This window comes from Antechinus flavipes, chromosome 4, assembly GCF_016432865.1.
Source record: "Antechinus flavipes isolate AdamAnt ecotype Samford, QLD, Australia chromosome 4, AdamAnt_v2, whole genome shotgun sequence".
NCBI lineage: Eukaryota > Metazoa > Chordata > Mammalia > Dasyuromorphia > Dasyuridae > Antechinus > Antechinus flavipes.
In genome coordinates, this window is record NC_067401.1 from 344915663 (window position 1) to 344931901 (window position 16239).

Here is a 16239-nt window from a genome sequence, read left to right on the forward strand (position 1 = left end):
ATAGGATAATGTGTTATATGCATTTATGTCATTCATAGAATCACAGAATTTTTGAATCAGAAAGAATTCCAGATATTGTACGGTCTCTTCTTATACATCAGAAAATGCAGAGATACACATTAAGTGACTTCCCCACTTCCCAGGATTAGTTCATGATAGAATCTCCTAATCTCCTAAAGAATCTCCTAACTATCATACTCTACCAACCTCTTCCATACTTGTCCAGTATAGGGAGAGTTATGAGAACAAAGGAATTAGAGTTAGAAAAGACCTTAGTAATCATTTATTCCATTTCCCTCTATTTAATTTTTAAACTTTTTTCATCTTTCTCATTTTATAGATGAGGATACTGAAAATTCAGAGAAAGTAATTAACTAACATAAGGTAAAGGGACAGTAAATAGTAAGGTCAAGATTTGAACCCAGATCCTGTGACATTAAAAGAAATGCTTTTTTCACTTTACTGCATTGTTTTTAACCTTCTTTAGGTTTCAAGAATTTCTTTTAAATATAGAATAAGTCCATGTTTCCCTATTCATATTATTAATGATTTTATAGACACACACACATATATATACACATATTTATATATGTATGTATATATATACACACAAAACACGTATATATGTATACACACACACACACACACACACACACACACATATATATCCTCTCAACTTATAAGTTTCCAGACTAAAATTTTTTATTTTCAAAGTCTCTCCTTATATGTCAAATAAATAAATCATACATTAAATGCTTGTAGTTTGTCAATACACTATGCTAAGTGTATGGTACATATAATCAAATACCAAAAGACAGTCCCTACTTTTAAGGAACTTATATTCAAATGGAGGAAAAGCAAGTATAAAGGGGAGCTACAAAGTGTGTGTCTATGTGTGTGTGTCTGTGTGTGTGACACAAGCACAAGATGGCTGGTATGAATATTGTCTTCTAGAAAATGAGAAATGGAACCAGAAAGTAATTGTGAATTACCGAACCAGTATTTGTGATCTGGGTATATAATGAAATGATGATCCCAGCTATAGATTTACTAATCAGCAGAGCAGACTTAAGGGTGATAGAAAGATTTACAGTATTATTCACCCTGAAAAGAAAACCCCCAAACAAACCAACAATCCAAATCAAAAAACTCTACCCCTCCTCTTATCTTACCAATGTCTGTTAATAGTATTATCAACCATGCAAGTCATCTAGATTTGAAATCTTATCCTTCTTTCTTCAGTGCTTGACCTTAGCATCCAATTTGCCATCATTTTATTTTTGATTGACACTTTTTTTACTATTATCCACTTTCTTTATTATTGCTATCAACGTTGTAGTTGACATCTTAAATTTTGAACAGTTGGACTTGAAAAAAATTTTTTTTATAAAAAAAAATTTTTTTTACAATTTGAGTTCTAAATTTTCTCCTTTCTTATTCAAGCATTCCCATCTCTCCTTTCCATTTCCTCCTTCATTATAAAAGCTTTTCTTTGCAATCTTCTTTTATGTGAGATAATTTTTCCTATTCTACCTCTCCCTTCTCCCAGTTTATCCTCCTTTCCCCATTAATTTTTTTTTTTTTGAGATCATGCCTCCTGTCTATATAAACTTCTTTTAAATGCCTTAATAATGATACAGTCCTTAGGAGTTACATAAATCATTTTTGCATAAAGGAATGTTTAAAATTATTCAGTTTCTTAGGATTTCTTTTTCATGTTTATCTATTTATGCTTTTCTTGAGTCTTGTGTTTGAATGTCGAATTTGCTATTCAGCTCTGATTTTTTCATCAGGGATTCTTGGAAAACAATTTGTTTATTCAGTGTTTAGTTTTTCTGTTTCCCTCTCTTCTCTAAGCACCCCCCTCTTTTGCCACAGGGATCATGCTTAATTTTGCTGAGTATGTTATCCTGATTTTAATTCTAGTTCCTTTGCCTTCTAGAATATCACATTTTAAGAACTCCACTCTTTTGAACACAGAAGCTACTAAATTTTGTATAGTTCTGACTGTGACTCCATATTTCTTTTTGGCTACTTGCAATGTTTTCTCCTTGACTTGGAAGCTCTGAAATAACATTCTTGAGAATTTTTATTTTGGGATATCTTTCAGGATGTGATTAATAGATTTTTTTCAATTTCTATTTTTACTCTGACGAACTAAGATCTCAAAGCAGTTTTTCTTGATAATCTTTTAAAATCTCTTATCTAGATTCTTTTTTTTTTTGATCATGTATTTCAGATGGTATAATAATTCTTAAATTATTGCTCTTTGATCTAGTTCTAGATCAATTATTTTTCTGATGAGATATTTCACATTTTCTTCTATTTCTAATCCTTTTGAATTTGTTTTTCTTAGCATCTTGTGGAGTCATTAGCTTCTACTTGCCTAATTCTAATTTTTAAACAGCTCATTTCTTCAGTGAATTTCTGTATCTTTTGCCCCAATTGGCCATTTTTGCTTTTTAAAGATATTTCCTTCAGTATTTTTATGCCTCTTTTTACCAAATTTGTTAATTCTCTTTTTTATAATATTCTTGCATCACTCTCATTTCCTCTCCCCCTCAACTTTTTCTGTACTATTCTTATCTTTTCCTTTATCTCTGTCTCTGATCTGAAGCTGTTGTAGTTGTTGTTGTAGCAACCAAATGTGTGTAATTTCAGATAGGCTTCCAACCTAGTCTAACAGATCTCCTATGTTTTCTTAAGCTAGAAAAATGTGTCATCCTGCCCAGCCACTCCAAAATTTTATTTGAGGCATTAATCTAAATTCATTTTAAGGAGAATGTTGAGAGAGTTCAGCTGGATTGTTGCCTCTACTCCTCAAACTTGACTCTACCCTTAAATAAATATTCTTTTTTTGTTTGTTTGTTTTGTTTTGTTTTTAAATGCAAAAATGTTTTCCCAGTTTATTGCTTCTCTTCTCTCTTTTTTTTTTTAATTATAACTTTTTATTGACAGAACCCATGCTTGGGTAATTTTTTTTTTTTTTACAACATTATCCCTTGCACTCACTTCTGTTCTGACTTTTCCCCTCCCTCCCTTCATCCCCTCCCCAAGATGGCAAGCAGTCCTATACATGTTGAATATGTTACCGTATATCCTAGATACAATATATGTGTGCAGAACCGAACAGTTCTCTTGTTGCACAGGAAGAATTGGATTCAGAAGGTAAAAAATAACCCGGGAAGAAAATAAAATGCAAACAGTTTACATTCATTTCCCAGTGTTCTTTCTTTGGGTGTAGCTGCTTCTGTCCAACCTTGATCAATTGAAACTGAGTTAGATCTCTTTGTCGAAGAGATCCACTTCCATCAGAATACATCCTCATACAGTATTGTTGTTGAAGTATATAATGTTCTCCTGGTTCTGCGCATTTCACTCAGCATCAGTTCATGTAAGTCTTTCCAAGCCTCTCTGTATTCATCCTGCTGGTCATTTCTTACAGAACAATAATATTCCATAATATTCATACACCACAATTTATCCAACTATTCTCCAATTGATGGGCATCCATTCATTTTCCAGCTTCTAGCCACTACAAACAGGGCTGCCATTTTGGCACATACAGGTCCCTTTCCCTTCTTTAGTATCTCTTTGGGGTATAAGCCCAGTAGAAACACTGCTGGATCAAAGAGTATGCACAGTTTGATAACTTTTTGAGCATAGTTCCAAATTGCTCTCCAGAATGGCTGGATGTGTTCACAATTTCACCAACAATGTATTAGTGTCCCTGTTTTCCCACATCCCCTCCAACATTCCACATTATCTTTCCCTGTCACTCTAGCCAATCTGACAGGTGTGTAGTGGTATCTCAGAGTTGTCTTAATTTGCATTTTTCTGATTAATAATGATTTGGAGCATATTTTCATATGTCTATAAATAGTTTCAATTTCTTCGTCTGAGAATTGTCTGTTCATATCCTTTGACCATTTATCATTTGGAGAATGGCTTGATTTCTTATAAATTAGAGTCAATTCTCTCTATATTTTGGAAATGAGGCCTTTATCAGAACCTTTGACTATAAAAATGTTTTCCCAGTTTATTGTTTCCCTTCTAATCTTGTCTGCATTAGTTTTGTTTGTACAAAAACTTTTCAATTTGATATGAATCAAAATTTTCTGTTTTGTAATCAATAATGATCTCTAATTCTTATTTGGTCATAAATTCCTTCCTCTTCCACAGGTCTGAGAGGTAAACTAGCCTATGCTCTTCCAATTTATTAAATAAATACTCTTAAAGTATATCAGCCACCTAAAATTTTCAATGATACCTCATAACCTGAATTGGGTCTAAATTCTTTATTCTGATATTTAAGGTCTGCCACTTTTTGACCCCAATCTACCTTTCTGTTATATTTCCCACTATTTATATTTAATCTCTCTGTGCTTGTACCAAATTATACCATAGCACATTTCCTGCCTAATGTAATTAATTGATTATGTGGAATGTGGCAAAATATCAATAAAGGATCAGTTCCATTGGAGCTACATTTTAATTTGAAATATTGATAATCCACTGAATGGTATTGCATCTAACTTTACCAACATTGTTAAACAGTTTGATCATAGTGTATAAATTATGTTATCATGAATGTTGATTGGTTAAGGATGGTATTAATAATAGCTAATATTTATATAGTATTGTAAGGTTTACAAAATGCTTAATAAATATCATCACAACTCCAGCCTATTTTATAGATGAAGAAACTGAATTAGAGTTGTCACTTGCTCAGTTTCATATTACTAGTAAACAATCTGATTCCAAATTTGAACTCAACTCTTCCTGACTTCAGACTCAGCCTTCCACCTATTATGTCTTCTACCAGTTCCATTGAATGATTGAAGTAATCTGTCACACATGCCTGCACCATAGCTAACTTATCAGTTTTCTCCCCATTCTTCGATGAAAAGTCCCTGTTTTGCCTTGTAGACCATTCTTTCAGTGTCGTTATACTCAAAAGAGCTCAAAGTCATTTGAAAACTTGGTAACTTCACTGTAGATCATCTTCCAGATAAAATATAAAAATATTAAATGAATCTCTCTCCAAAGTATCTCTCTGTAAGTATATGTACAGGAATACTTAACATTTTTTATGCATGAATAGTGTCTCTCTTTGGCAGTCTGGTGAAAGTTCTCAGAAAAACATTTAAATAAATAAAATGAAATGCATAGTGTTACAAAGGCAACCAAATGTATTGAAATGCACTTCTCTTTTTTCCTCTCTCTCTTTCTCTTAAAAACAAACAAACAAACTAAGTTCATGAAGCTCAAGTCAAAAATCATTCATCTTGAGCAAGCTTTACTTTTTTCCCCTATATCTTTTCCTATTCCCTATTCATTATAGAAATATTTCTCCAAATCCCAACTTGGACCCATTTTAAAACACATATTTTTGGTTGGACTTTTATCTAAGTCTTACTTCCTTATCCTGTCTATGTTTAGGTTTTTCAAAGAACTTTTGTTCAATTCAAGCTCTATAGAATTATTATGAGCCAATAAGATGCCATGAAAACCAGAATTGTTAATGCTATTCTAGGCTGCTATAAGAGATTATCTGTTGTATAGCATGATAAAGATAATACTTTCACTATACTCTAACCCAGTCAGAAATCTCAGCAATTGAGAATCTCAATTGCTGTGTTGAGTTCTGGGGTCCATATCTTAGCATGAACATAGGTGTGCATACAGAAGAGAGTGAAACAGTATTGTGAAAGAATCAAAGAACATACCATATTAAAATTAGTTGCTATGTGGCTGTCTCACAAAGCTTTATAGCCATAATCTTTTTCCTGAAGTCAATACTTTTATTGAAAACTGAATACTGAATTGATATTTCTACCTGGAGCTCCTCATAATCTCTGAAAATTAGTATGTTCAAATAGAACTCATTGCTTTTTTTTCTTTTCTAATACCCTCCTCTTCTATACTGTCCAGTTTTTATTAAGGAATATTTTTCAAATAATTTAAGTTTGTTAACTTCATAAGAATCACTTTTGACTCTTCCTCCTCATATTCAATCAATTGACTAATCCTGCCAATTATCACCTCCAGTACATCTCTTAGAACACTTCTCTCTGCTTACATGCCCATTACCCAAGTTCAGATTTAATCATTTCTCAGTTGGATTACTGTAATAACTTTAAACTTTTGCTATTTGTTTCATTATTTCCTCTCTCTAATCCATGTTTTCTGCTGTTGTCAAAACAATGTTCCTAGGTTGCCATTCTGACTGTTGCATTCACATACTTAAATGTCTTCGGGGTCTCCCTCTTGACTTTTGGCAATACACATTCCCAAACCTAATGTTTAAAGCTCTCCATGATTTGGTTTCCACACACTCATAGTTATTATTATTATTTTTTACATTATTCCCATGCGTTAGTACAATTGTTTTATTAGCTGTTCTTCAAACTTGCCATTTCATCCCCTATCTTAATGCCTTTGCATAGATTCTCTTTCATGTTTAGAATGTACTTTCTATCATCTCTACCTCTTTGAATCTTTGCCCTCTTCCAAGAGTGATCTGAAGTATACTTTTCCTTTACTTTTCCTTTTTGTTATTTAACTTACTGGTTGTTAACTGTCTTCTGCCATTCTAGATGGTGTGTGATTATTAGGGAGTTGATAGCTATTTAATTATTTTTTTCTAATGTGCATTAGGATATACATACTTATGTGATCTTGGACAAATCCCTTCTTGCAGAAAGTGGGACTTGAGCTAACTCTTGACCAAAGTAAGGAGACTAAGATGCAGAGAAGAGAAACCATAGCATTTCAAGCATGGGGGCAGCCTCCAAATAGCCTTTTGGTGCTGTTATAAATTGGGAAATGGAAGGGTCTGTTTATGGAATTGTTGGTAGACCACTGAAGCTGGATCTTAGCATGTGTATGGGGGAATAAAATATTAATAATAAGTCTGGAAAAGTAGGAAGTGTTTTAAATCTAAATATTTGATCTTGGAGGTAAGAACTTTTCTGAGAATACTTCAGAAAAAATCACCTAGGCAACTGAACTGAAGATGGATTGAAGTGGGAAGAAATTCAAAAGAGAGGAAGGCTTCTTCTATAGTCCATGCAAGAAGTGAAGAGAGCTTAAACTGAGTTGTGACTTGTATGAATGGAAGAAAGGGAACACGAGACATATGATGAAGGAAGAAATAGCAAGATTTCAAAATGGTTGGAATAACTGTAATGATTGAAAGTGGATAGTTAAGGATGAGGAATTTATGATTCATTCTACTCAGCTATTGTTTAAATTGCTTTAGAGCTTCTAAAAGCTTCTGAAATGAATTTGAACTCATTGCAGTTCTAATTTTTCAATTAACAGGCTTCAGTTTGCCTGAGACAATAGCCACTCAATAACTAAAAGAATTGAGACAAAAAAATGGTCCAATTTGCCATCACAAAAATATCACTCTGGGAGGGGAAATCCTCAATGTTTCTGACCAAACAGAACATAGTTACTATTTACACTCATTCTAAGCCATGAAAACCTAAATAATGTCTTCAGGATGAACAACAGCAGCAACATTCTTAGTTTAATTCACACATCCTAATCTTACTCCTTGAAACTACATATAGTCCCTGTTCTGCTAGTCCATATTTTTAGTTTATAATTGATTGTTATTCTTATTGTCTTGTAATAATTTACTTATTAAAAATTATATAAACTATCTGCTTCTATTTGGGCTATTAAAACTAACAGACTGGTCTGAATCGGTTGTCCCTTCTTATTAACCCCTTTATGTACATGTGATTTAATCAGTCCTTTTTTTTCCCCTAGACACAGACTTCTTTTTTAAATTTTAGCAGTATTTTATTTTTCCAATTACATGAAAAGATAGTTTTCAATATTCATTTTCTAATATTTTGAGTTCCAACTTTTTTTCTCCCTCTCTCCCTTACCTTCATCCCAAGACAGCAAATAATCTGATATAAGTTATACAAGTACAATAATTTTTAACATAGTTCCATTTTAGTCCTGTTAGAAAAGCAAAAGCAGACAAAAGGGGAAAACGCAAGAAAACAAAACAAAAGGTGAAAATAGTATGCTTTGATCTTCATTCAGTTTTCATAGTTCTTTCTCTGGATGTGGATATTTTCTACCCCAAGTCTATTGGAATTTAGACACAGACTTCTATTCAATCTCAAAAGCCTAGCTATATTTTCAAATCCTCCATATTTTTAATACCTATTATTTTAAATTTCATGAATCATAAGAATATTTGTTGTGTTGCCTTAGAAAACAGCAAAAGAATGAAGATGAGAGTGTGGTGAGCAGGCTATTTGCTCTAAAATTTTTCACCCCATTCTCTTTTCACTGCCAGGGGCGGGGTCTGTACTAAAGGCATAATCAATTGGAATCACATTGATTACTCTAAACTGTTCTGGTCTACCTTTGATTTCCTGAACCAAAACCAGGCCAATATTATACCACTGAAACTATTAGAACCAGAGTGATCTTGTTCATTCCTCATCCTTTGTGGCTTCTGATCTCATTATTTAACTGAAACTACTCTCTCCAAAATTGCCTGTGATTCACTAAACCATCATATCTGATGTTTTTTTTCCCTCAGTTTTTAATTTTTTGATCATTTTTGAGTTTTGCTGCATTTCAGGCTATTCATTATAATCTACTTCTGTATATTGTTTTCTCCATATTATTTTCATGAAACTGCTCTTGGTTCTCTTTTAAATCTGACTGCTCCTTCTCTTTGCCTTCCATATCATTCATATCACAAGTGCTAATTCTTAGAGTTCCCAAAGGCTCTATTCTGAAATCTATTCTCTCTGCATATTTTGTAGACTTCTCTTAATTTTATTTATCATCTTTATGAAGATGATTCACAGTTCTATATTTCTAGCCTTAGTCTCCCCTTTGAGTTTCAGTCCTGCTTTATCTATTGGCCTATTGGACATGGCAAACTGATATTTGGAAGACATCAAACTCAATATATACAAAACACAACTATTTCTTTCCCTACTTCCAAACTTCCCTGTATCTTTCAATGGTAGAATCATTCTTCTAGTCTCCTAAGTTTGAAATTTCAGTATTATAATTTATTTCTCACTTTCTCTCATACCACATTTCCAATGAATTGTCAAACCTTGCCATTTCAAAACTCAAAAAATCTCTTACACAAATACATAGTGTCTGTGGAATGGAGAACCTATGTATATTGACAGGTTTTTGGGTGAATTGTTATGTTTTGACAACTTTTTTTCTAGATTCTTGCTTTTGCCTCTTTTGTGAAAAAGCAAATGTCATGATTATCCTTGCTTTTGACTAATAAATTTAGTAAATGTTTCTTTTTTTCTTTTTTTTTTAAATAAATTTATTTATAACACATTGCTTTAAGAATCATCTTGGGAGAGAAAAAATCAGAGCAAAAGGGATAAATCATGGAAGAGATTTTTTAAAAAATTAAAAAGCAGTGAACATAGCATGTGTTGATTTACATTCCATCTCCTTAGTCCTTTTTCTGGATGCAGATGGCATTTTCTGTCAAAAGTCTATTGGGATTGCTTTGGATCACTGAACCACTGAGAAGAACCAAGTATTTCATAGTTGATCAATACATATTCTTGCTATTATTGTGTACAATGTATTCCTGGTTCTGCTTGTTTCACTCAGCATCAGTTCATGTAAATTATTCCAGGCCTTTCTAAAATTAGCTTGTTCATTTTTTTATAGAACAATAAATATTTTATTACCTTGATATACCACAACTTGTTCAGCCATTCCCCAAATGATGGGCATCTACTCATTTTCCAATTCTTTGCTACCACAAAAAAGCTGCTATAAACATTTTTCCTCCTTTATGATTTCCTTGGGATTCCCAATAATGGCACTTCTGGGTCAAAGGGTATACACAGTTTTATCATCCTTTGGGCTTAGTTCCAGATTGTTCTCCAGAATGGTTGGATCATTTTATAATTCTATCAACAATGAATTAGTGTCCTTGTTTTTCCACATCTCTTGGAACAGTTATCTTTTCCTGTCATCTTAACCAATCTTAGAGGTGTGAAGTGGTATCTCAGAGTTGTTTTAGTTTTCATTTCTTTCATCAATAGTGATTTAGAGCATTTTTTCATATAACTATAGATGGCTTTAATTTTGTCATCTGAAAATTGTCTCCTTCATATCATTTGATCATTTATCAGTTGGGGCTTTGACCATTTATCAATTGGGGGTAAATGTTTCTTGCTTTAGAGTTAGAGGATTCTGGAGAATTCATTCAAACTTTTAAAGAACAATTAGTAGCAAGACTATACAACTTATTCTCAAAAGACTTTTTTATGAGACAAATATACTTCTTATATCAAACCCAGGAAAGGATAAAGCAAAGAAGGAAAATTGTACTGCAGACTTGGGTGTAGTTGTTGGTTTCTTTTAGGCAACATTTTATACTACATGCTATTTGCTTATCAAAGTCATTTCCCTACTATTCTCAGGCTGATGAAGCAATGTCAAAATCTTTTGCACACCATTCTTGGTGAGGTCCTTGTAAAATATTATGATTTTTTTTTAGCACAAAAAATTTAGCTTCATACAATTTGAGTGAAACAGCAGCTCTTAGGATGATGAACAGAGCTTTTTAAGTCTCTTCCCTTATATGTCACTAAAGATTAATACTAGCCTTTTCATTGCTTTACTCAGCCAATTCTATTTTTTGCAACCTTTGTTCCAGCAGTAAGGCCTTTTATCCCATCAGGATAGCTCACAGGAAAATAACTACAAGATTGTCTTCTCCATTCTTCTTTACCGTATATTAAGTTATTTATTGTTCAGTGGTTTTGCAGTTATGTTTCACTCTTTGTGACCCTATTTGGGGTTCTATTGGCCAAGGTACTGGAATTGTTTGTCATTTTCTTCTCCAGCTATAGATAGATTGACAAACTGAGATAAACAGAGTTAAATTACTTGCTCAGGGTTACTCAACTTGTGTTTGAGATCAGATTGAACTCATGCCTGATACTTTTAACTACTTTGCCATCTAGGTGCCCATATTAAACTACAGAGGGCAGTAAATGTCAAACAGGCACCCCTGAGAGGTTTTTCCTCTATCATGCTAAAGATGATAACAAAGGGCAATGTAGACTTTCTCTATCCAATCAGTCCTTAGCAAAACAATACTTGTCTTCCTTTCAGTCCAATTCTCAGTAAAGTAGTAAAATCCCAGTTTCTAGACAATTGTCTCAGTTTATAAAAGCAACTTTCCCCTCCCCATGTTCTGCCTTACTTATTTTGTATTCTGAGGTCTAAATTTCTTTCTTCTTTCATGTCTTCTTTCTCTGGCTTCTAAATCTTTCTGTGCTTAACATTTTATATCTAATGCTTCAGATGATGGCTTCCTTATAAGTGATTTTTAGTGACCCAGCTCTAGTTTGGGGTGAAAAAAACCCTCAATCTGTAGTTCTATCAATTATTAGTGAAATAGTTCCCATAAGATTCCTGTGCAATCCCCATTTTGCAATAATAGCTAACATTTATATTGTCCAGTCAATAGAATGCTGGACTTGGGATCAGAAAGACCTCTATTGTGTGTAACAGGTACAGAAAACAAGCTAATATTCATTCAGTATTTTTACTCAGTACTTCATTTATTGGAATGTCTTAAGATGGGCCATTCAAAAGTATCCTAGGACTGTATTAAATATGAAGGACTGTATTAAATAAACAGGTCTAAGAAAATATCTGGAAAGTTTCTTTTCATGTCTAAGATCCTATTATCTTATAAGTCAGATAGCTAATTTCATAATCACTCTCAAAGCTGAGTTAAGCCCTATAGGAATTTTAAATTTCCTTCAAATGAAAATTTAATAGTCTTGGTCTCAATTATCTGACAGCTAGGTGACACAGTGGTTAGAGTACTGTTCCTGAGGTCCATAAGGTCCATAAGACACGAGCTCAAAACTAACTTCAGACCCTAACAAGCTTTAAGACCACAAACAAATCATGTACCTTTGTCTGCTTCAGTTTCTTCCTCTGTTAAATGGGGATGATGATAGTGCCTGTCTTTTAGTGTTATTTTAAGAATCAAATAAAATAATATTTTTAAAGTACTTTGCAAACCTTAAGTGCTACTGTTTTATTATTGCATTTTAAGGTTTGCATATATCTTATTTGTTCCTCCCAAGTATCATGTGAGAAAAAGAACTGTTGTTATTTTTCTTTAACAGAGGAAGAAACTGAAGCATAACGAGTCTAAGTGACTTGCCCAGCTTGGACAACTAGTGTATTTGTAAGATTCTGCAAATATCAAACAAAAAGCATAAGTGAATGTTAACCTGTATCTATTGTATGCATTTGAGTCTAGAGACTGATTCATCAGAATTGCTTTAATCAGAAATGTTTTCTAATTAGAAATTAGAAAACATAACACCTTTTCCCTTTCCTTCCTTCCTTCCTTCCTTCCTTCCTTCCTTCCTTCCTTCCTTCCTTCCTTCCTTCCTTCCTTCCTTCCTTCCTTCCTTCCTTCCTTCCTTCCTTCCTTCCTTTTCTTTGTTTCTTAATTCTTCAACCAATTATGATGATCAAAAATCTGAAAGTATATCTCTAGGAGGTGAAATGACAGAAAATATCTTGCTTCCCTATCAAACACTGTTCAAACATCTTTGAGAGTCAGGGAAAACAAAGACCCATTAAAAATTATTTTTCCCATATAAAAGGAGAAAAAGCTTGGGTCAGCTTCACAGAATACAAATGGTTCTCTAGATAGAATGCTAAACTTAGAGTCAGAATAATCCAAATGCAATTCTTGACTTAGACACGCACTAGTTGTGTGACATTGGGTAAAGCATTTAACCACTATCAGTCTCAGTTTCATTATCTATTAAATGAAATGATCAAACTCAATAGCATTTGAAGTCCCTTCCAGTTTAATTCTATGTATAATATTATTTAATATTTACTTTTCTAGATGGACTTTATTTTTTTCCCTTATTAGTGTGAACCCTCACATAATACGCAATCATTCATTTGGAGAGGTATCTGCTGCCAAATATAAGGTTTAAAATAATAGGACCACTTTATATACATTCTCCAATTCATTTTTTTTGGTGAGGTAATTGGGGTCAATTGACTTGCCCAGAGTCACACAGCTGGGAAGTGTTGTGTCTGAGGCCAGATTTGAACTTAGGTCTTCCTGACTTCAGGGCTACTCTACCTACTGCACCACCTAATTGCCTCTCCAATTCATTTTTTAGTTAAAAAAAAACTTACATGGATAGAAAAATGCCAAATGGCATCAAGACTGAAAGAACAAGTATTGTTTGATAATATGAATCTCTTCTGTTAGTTTAGATAAGCATTATTATTTTTGTGACTTTTATTCAAACACTTTATTGTGATATAGCCTTAATAGTATGGTTTTAACAGGACCAGATTTGGGATGGCTAAATATAAGTGGTGAATAAAATTCAAAGGCAAAACAACAATAGAGAGTTTAGCAGAGAAACCTGTTTGGCTCAAGGATCTACTTTCTCTTCATTAATTTTCTTAATACCTTTTATTCTTTAAATTATTTCTGTAGGGAGTAGTCATCTTTATTTGTGTGAAGAATCCAGGATTCCAGCAATTGATTCATAATTGAATATTAGAATTAAGATAAATGCATCCTAGTGACTTGAAACCATCATTTGCCCTGATTTAGATTATCTTCTTAGAGCTTGTAAATTGGGAAACCTTTGGACCAGTGTCTAGAAGTCATCAGAAATGATGAATCTGCCCTCTAGTGGTTATTTGAGAATAATTGGCCGCATCATTATAAGTCATCACCAAGCAAAGAATCAGTAAAGGGTTAAGCTTCTTGACTTTACCTTAGTACAAAACTGTAGTTGATAGGAACCTAGTTTTGAATTACACTGAAAAGGCAATATTAAGGATTCAGCTAATTGTTCAGGCATTGACAGGTTACTAAGTGATTTTTCATTTAATTTCATCAGAATATATGAGATTAAATAATTATCATATAATAAAAACTAGAATGAACCAAAACAGAGTGTTAGATATTCAATCTGTAATAGTATTTACATTAACAGGGAAAGAAACTAGCTATTTGTTGGCAAGAACACTTAGTTTTATCTAATAGCATCAAAGATTTAAAGTTGAAGGGGTCCCTAGCAGCCATTTAGTCTAATCCACTTTATTTACTGATGCTGAAACAGGATAGACAAGTTGTTACCTTTCGAACTTCCACAGGTAAAAAGGGATAGAGATTGAATTTGAATCTAAGACTTTAGATATAAGATTCAATATTCTTCTCTCCTAAATGTTGTTTCTAAATCTTAATCTTTTTAAAACAGAATTTAACTGTTTCTATGACAGCAAGAGCTCAAACTACCCTCATTTAGAGCTAAGAACCTGCAATAGAAAAAGAAACAGAGATAAGACATTCCCTTTTTTTCCTCTTTCCCTGTAAAAGAGTAGGAAAACTTGTAAGAGCTGGCATGGATCCCAGAAAAGTTAACTGAAAATGCTGCACTGTTTTTGGTTGCATGGATGAATGTGTGTTGGCAAAAATGTTTGTTTTTCTTGTCTTTTCATGTGTATGTGTAAATGTGATGAATCTACCTCCTAATAAAGCTCTATTTACTTTAAAATAATTATTTGAATTGGAAACTAATTTGAGAAAGATTTGTTGTTGTTTTTTCCTTTTTTTTCCTTTTGGTCCAGCCAACTGGATGGGAGAAAGGAAAAAAAAATAGATAGCAGAAAAATATGAAAATCTTTCTCCTGTTCCTTCAATATGTTGTACCTCATAAGAGGCTGTCATAATTCTACCAAAAAATAGTCAAGTTCTTTTTTCTAATTTAAAAAAAATTTCTGAATATAAGAAATATCAAAAAGGAAGCCTTTGCATATACAAAGTAGAGTAGCAAGAGTGGACTACATAAAAACCCATGAATGATTTCCATAGCTTGCTTTTTACTTTAAAAGTATGATATATTTAACCTTTCAAAGCTTTTCTGCTTGTCTGTATTTCCCTATGAACTTTCTATTCTTCCCCTCTTATTTTTTAAAGATGTTTCAATGACTTTCTTTTATTTCTTTTCATTTTTTTGAAAACACTGTTGCTAGTTCATTTTCTAATGTCTAAACTCTACCAATAAAATGGCAAAACCACCATCCTTGTAAATACTAATTTATTTTCCATGATGCCTTTGATTCTAATGTAATTTCCTTGCTTATCCCTTTTAATCAAGCATATTTCTCCATTTTTCCCAAGATCATAATTATTACTTCTCCCCTTTTAAAGCATAATAAAATTTTGTCCAACTCTTATTTTAAATCTGTTTGAATCTTTATATTTCAAGAGTTTCTAATAAATAGCATATTGTTGGAGCCAGATTTTCCAATATATTACTACTCTTCCCTTTTATGGATTTCTATCTCATTCATGTTCATGATTATGATTATTTATTATGTTTTCCTTCATTCTATCTTTTTAATACTTCTTTCTTTGCTTTTTGTCCACCTATTTGCACCAAGAAGGTGTTGAGAAATAAGTAGAATGTGCAATATATGAGCTGTGTTTTATGCAATTCTACTTTATTCTACTTTTATATCTTCTCTCACCAACATCTAAGCATCAATATTCATCAAAGCAATTTGTTGCAAAAATTTTCCATCATTATTTGCTGCTTGTCTTCAAATTTTAGCTGCATTGGTTTTGTTTGTGAAATTAAAAAAAATATGCTGTTAGAATTATTCATTTTCCAGAAAGTGATCTTTGCTGATAGATAATTTTTAACCTGTGCTAAATTTGTATATACTATCATCATTTATATCTATTATGTACCCATTTGAAACTTTCTGGTAAAATGGACAATTCTGAAATAAGAAAAGCTCATCATTGTTAGATAGGATACTACTTATCGTTTTAAGGAAAATTTCATTTATTCCTATGCTTTCTGATGTTTTGAGAATAATGGCTATTGCATTTTGTCAAAAGTTTTTTCTACATCTATTGATGTGATCACATGAGTTTTGTTATTTTAATTTTTATTAAACTATACAAGTAGACTTATAGTTTTCCTAATATTCTATCAGCTGCACATTCCTGACACGAATTCAACCTGATTATAATTCATCTTTGTGATATGTTACTATAGTCTTCTTGTTAATATTTTATTTTAAAAGTTTACATCAATATTTACTAGGGATGTTGGGCTATAATTTTCCCCTATATTGATTCTTTCTGATTTATATTTCAAAACAATATTTGTTTCATAGAAG